Here is a 6,000-nt window from a genome sequence, read left to right as displayed (position 1 = left end):
AGAAATAATCAATAGCAAGCGGATTGAAAGATTTCGGTTGCCAAAAAATGATACGGTTCCGGGGGAATCACCTGTACTTTGGTTTCGAAGGATCCAGTGAAATTGTCGAGTGTACACGCGCGTGATATCCCTATACCCATGTACGATATTTCTACGTGTCTTTCAAGCTTGATATTGCTCTTGATTCTTAGTAGGGTGATCGGGTGACATTCAGCTGCGCCATTTTCTTATAATTAGGGAACAAGCAAGGCATTCCTATTTCTTTGTACAGGCGCTTTATTCATCTCAAGGAAATTTGCACTATTGTTGGCTTACAATCTGGAGAAAGTTATGATATAACCATGATACCAGAAACGGCTAATTTACCGAACTATACAGATACATATAATGAATATGTGAAGCATTCATAACGCATGAAGAGAAATAAATGGAAGCGGATATTGTGCTCACAGACACGTCTCCTGAAAATCCCTAAGCTAGAGGGACAGACCATGGGCGGTAAAGGCGACGAAATACGCGAAGTCTGCACTCGTTCCAATCTTCTGAGAGGACGTCACGGGAAATATTATGCAAAGCGGATGCAGCTCCATACTGCAGCTTGCTTTTTCTGAGCCTTTTTTGTCTCTTTTATTTGTGCCAGGCATAAAACATAAAATATATCCCCAAATCAGTTACTGTTTTGATGCATGTTATAGTGTTTTTCTTGCTTGCTTTTTTTGTGTGCTTTTAAAACAGTTTTCGGTTTCACTTCCTTCGAAAGGCGTCAATACTGCTCGCCTTCTACACTAGTTGGTCTTTTCTTGTTTACAAAAAGTAATAGACAAACGATGGCGGTGCTCCTTTTCGTGGTATCATTCAAGCGCGCTCACCACAAAGCGAATCTTGGTCGATCGTGTTAGTGGGGATCGATGCTCGCCGTAGTGCTTTTTTTTTTTCCTTTTTTTACCATCAGCGTGGCTTCCTGGCGTCTTCAAGAATATTCAGCGCGGGAATAGGGACGGGAAATGCGGAGTATTATCTCCGTAAACGCGTCACAGGAGGAAGGCCCCACTAAGCGAGAACTCGCATTTTTGCTCGTCTCATATTTTCCACTCCCTTTATGCTAGTACTTCTACCGAAGGTGCCGCTCTTTTTTATAGCAACAGCTATCGTAGAAGGGCTCTACCTCTCCGTCGTTGACCGCCCTTCCCTACGCGTACACGAACACCGTGCAGAGGCATAGGTGAAAAAGTCAAGCATTGTCACGCCTCACCCACCCCCTCCTAGCTCTAAACCCTACCTATATACTAAACCATCACTCATTGCTGCTGTAAACTTGGCAAAATTGTCGCAAGGATAGAGCCATATTATCCCTGCTGCTCTTCTATGGGTGATGCTAGCGAGCTGAAAAAATGTCGGGAGCAAAATTTTAAAGGACGTCGACTTTTGAGTAAACCATTCATTTCAGATCTACATACCTAGTCACCTGCTACTGTTACGGGTGTAATAAGCAAGTATACAGTCGCTAGCACCGTATTACATAAGCGCACGTCAGTAATATAAATCTGCTGGTAGCTTAGTCAGTGAAATACTAGGAGATACTTTGCACCTCTTATATTCAATCCCGCTGTGAGCACGCGTATGCGCACAATACTTGTTCATATTCACTCCGTTTTCACTCCGAGCGCCCTCTGGCAATATTTTTGTCCCAAATATATCAAAGCTGAAACGAACCAATGTGCCCTGTGAATTTTTCACGCGCCTATTGTCATACGATATCACAGGACGCACAAAGATTACAACAGGCGATTGACTTACAAGACACCGCCTATGTAATATTGTATTCCGCGCAAGCAGGTCCCATAAGCTCTCGCTGTCGACAGTATATTTTTAAAAGGCTTGCTCAAGTACAGTGCTAATCCGAATTATGACAATGAAAGAAATTTTCCTTGCACGCTTCGCACTGACAAAGACCGTTTGTGAAACCAGTTGACGCGTTCTGTTTAAGCCCTCTATAGCTAGCCCTCATTGTCCATGTTACCACGACTAGGGTGACCACAATCTTTAGAGCGCGGGCTCTACAGCGGTCATTTGAGAGTTTCGCGTTATTCCTGCATCGACCACGTGACACCTCAATTAACGTTGAACCACACATATAATGAATAAGTATGCATACTTATCGATTATATGCGTGGGACGCAAAGCCAACGAGATAAGATCTAGAGGCTGATGTTTAGTTCATAGTCCCGTCCTGCCTTCAGTGTCTTCTCGTATCCTTATTCCACAGCGCTGTGTTAAACTGTGGCAAAAAACAATGAACCAACTAGGCTTAACTTCAATTGACGTATCCCTGCCAGCTGATGCATGGCGCATGCGCATTCGGCACTTCGGGGAAGCCCATGACAACAGGTACAGCTTGTTTACGTGGGCAAGTTCTAATGGGGCTCCTAAAAGTTTTTTCTTCTCGTTGTGCGAATTCCAGTGCAGGGTGCCTATAGCAGTGCTACTTGAATTTGGCTGGATTAGATTTCTCTTTTCATTTTACACTAGTTCATACGCGCTGGGACTGTAAACATGAGATTTAAGTTTGTAGAGTACTTGTAAAATGTTTCACAAAACTTGCTTGATCTCAAAGAGCAGCCGATCATGAAGCTCCTTTTACGGCCCTTGTAGTCCAAGGCTGCTTTCCACTGCCCAACAAAAGCGCAGCGAGTAGCCGCGCCAAAGTGATCGGCGACTGCTCAAGACATAATACATGTGGCTGGAGGAGACTGAAAATTTCTTAAACAAGTAGTGTATATCAAAAGCTCAGCTTGCTTTTGTGGCACTGGAACAGCTCATGATGAGCGCGTCAAATTACGGGTGTTCTCATTTACGGCTCAATTACACTCTCATGCTAAAGGTGTTGGACGATAGCCTGCCCCGCGAAACAGGCAGAAATCATTGAATGAGCTAATTTAAACTTCTGCTTGTATATTTCTCAAGCCCCTTGAGAAGCTTTCCCATATGAGAGAAGAGGCTGGGAAAGTCAGCGTCCTGAGTAGACAGACCATGTTTCCAAGTCACTTTCCAGAATGGAGATGGAGAGAAGAAATGCCGGCGGCCCAAAATACCTTCAGGAGTGAAGAGCGGGCAGGAAGGAGGCCGTATGGGAAAATTCCAGTTCTTTAATTGAAAGACACGCTTACTTGACCTTCAGTGGAGGCGCCGTTGGCCAGTAGCCTACCGCCACAGCTGAGTAATCTTCTTGTCCATTGGAGAGCATCCAGTAGATGTGAACTTCCGCTAGATGCTATGCACGAAGGGGGAACTAGGCAACCACTGGTTTTAGCAGCACGGCTCATTCTACTCTCTCGGTCTTGCGGGAGGGCTTTTCATCCTCGTTTTATTGACGCGGTGTTTGGGGAATGTCGAGTCCGAAGAATATTGGGCGCGAACCTGTATCCCACAGCTTCTGAGGCAATTCCAAAGCTGCTGACCTCCATGCAGTATATCTTCTTATTTGACTCTTGGTTTCTAAGCATGACAGGAAACCAACAAGAAACTTGGCCCAAGAGCAGGCAATTGTTCAGAGCTCCTGTTACGGTAAAATGTGTGGCACTCTCAAAAACTAAAGCAATGCATCAAATAAAAAAAAAGCGTGGTTCTATTAAAATACTTTCAGGAAGAAATGTCTTATAGAAGCAGGAAGTGTTCCCCCAGTGTCAATGCTGGCAGCCGGCCTATAACGCTAGCACATCTGACGTGTTTTATGGGTCTGAAATAAGCGTCCTGACTGCCGTCCGTAAAGCGTGACAATTTCACACATATGTTTCAAAACCTCGTATTTTCGGCACCAGGCATTACTTATATGAACGTTCGAACAAGCATGTGGCCATCATTCTGATCTCAGAGGCTTAGTGCGGAAAATATGATAATCTACTTCAAAACATATGTTGATTGAATAATTGATGATATATCAGGTAGTTCAATATAGTAAATGGTGCTGCGACCACAACCACCAGGAAGTATCAAGATAATGAGAATACTGTCGAGTTGTTAATATTACCGTTACGACGGCGCCAATTGGTTAACAGCACTACTTTGATATCAATAAAATATATACAGTCTGTGGGTGCTCCCAGTACTCTTATCTGTTTGAACGAAATATGCAGGACAACGAAAACAAATGGCCGAGGTGAAAGCGTGATTTCCCTTTGGTCAGCCTTAAGTTTAGACATGAGCCCATATGGTTTGGCAGCGATTAAATTGCCGAGACTATGGATTTTAGGACGCCGTCAACTACAAGAGGGAACTCATGATGATCTAACTGCCGTGAAAGGATAAGGCCTTACTAGCCTTACATCATAGGTGCTACTATGGTTAGTTGCCCTGTCACGCAGTGACCTGTGGATTGTTGAAGGTTAAGCGGCTGGAAAGTTTCACCTTGACCGATACATGATGTAGTGAAGCTCCCGCTTCAAAATCTTCAATATGAATGCTTGTTTTAGGGATCAACGTTGCACCGATACGTGCGCCAGACACAATATTATAGTTAGAAATACCTCACATGTTTCTTGCAAGATTAGCTTTAATTCAGCATTGTATATTTCCTCGTCGATGGTAATGAGCGTAGCAGGGGGGAAAATGAGATACAGCAGCGCTGGAACAAGAAAGTTATAAATTAATGCAGGGCTTGTTCTTTGCGGCTTTTTGTTTAGCAAGAATGCCGAAAAAGAGAACAGCAAGCTTTGGAGACCGAATTGTGCATAGTAGCAGTTATTTGGAACCACGTGGGATATAAAACGCAGGCAACAGTCCGCCTCTTCATGTCTCTCCTTTTTTGTGTAGTAAATGTTCTAAGACGTCCAACGCTATATGCGTGCCCGTCTCTTAAAGTGCTGTATACAAGTGTTCTGCTGCTGTTCATAAAATCACTCCGACGGAAGAGCTACTTCGAAACGACGGATGCTTTGATGGCAAAAGACGCCTGTGGAAATTCCTGTCCGTCACCTCTCGCTGAGCACTTTGAACGCGGAAAGGCAGCCAGGCACTCTCACCGGAACGGATAGAGGGCAGCGTATCACGTCCGCCGTTCGCGTAAGCGCTCATGCTAGCCAGGAGACCGTGGCATTCAGAAGCAGCGGTAGCGAACAAAAGGGTTTCAGGAACGTCGCGTCAGCCCTTTTGTGTTCCTGTCGCAACTAATCGAAGTGAATTGATGCCTGGCAAGACAGGGTGGACTGGGGCTAATTGCCTCAAACTGTGCTCTATCGGCTGACAGTGCACGAGGGCCTACTCGCAATACTTCTGCCACGAGTGAGCGAGAGAGGTGGAGACGCCTTTCCGCCCACCGTGCTTCACAGATGAGGTGCTATTAGGCCATCCCATGATTGAATCCCTTCTGCTCACGGGTCCCCATTCCTCGCTCTTGAGGCTGTAATTGACTTAGCTCACTTGTTCGATTACCCGCGTGTGCTGTTGCATGCGGGAAGTAGGGAAACTGCTTGGCAGTGTAGTGTCTTCTGGCAGAGCCACTCAAGCGCAGTGCTTCTGGCTTCTTCCCCAGCGTGTCAGTGGGCGGGGCACCTCAGGCTGCTGAAACGAAAACGAGCCTAGCTGTCCCAGTGACGAGACGTCAAATGAAATTCTCGCGCGCGAGATACATGGGGCCACTTGCCATCGAGAGCCTGGGGAAGCATAGAGCTCGTCAACAAAGAAGTTGCTAGTGCTCGTGTTGGATGTTCTTTTTTTTTTTTTTCTGACCGATTCAGTGGCGTCGGGGAAAAACTTCTCTGTGTTTTTAGTAAATTTTTTGCCACACGCTTTTTTTTTTTAATTACGGCTGTGTTTTTCAAGTCTGGTACTGGTTTTAAGCTCAGGGTGTTAAGTGGTTAGGAGAAACAAAATGTTACTTCTATTGCTTTTGAAGTTGGAATAGCTCTCTCAGAAGTGTGTAATTCCTAATTTCTCCTTTTTAACTATAAGGTGTAGCGGAAACCTCCAAGTGAATATTTATTTACGCCGCAGGGTGCTAAGTGG

This window comes from Amblyomma maculatum, chromosome 2, assembly GCF_055883805.1.
Source record: "Amblyomma maculatum isolate TAMU_Amacu chromosome 2, ASM5588380v1, whole genome shotgun sequence".
In the NCBI taxonomy this organism is placed as follows: Eukaryota; Metazoa; Arthropoda; class Arachnida; order Ixodida; family Ixodidae; genus Amblyomma; species Amblyomma maculatum.
Note: the sequence above shows the minus strand (reverse complement) of the source record.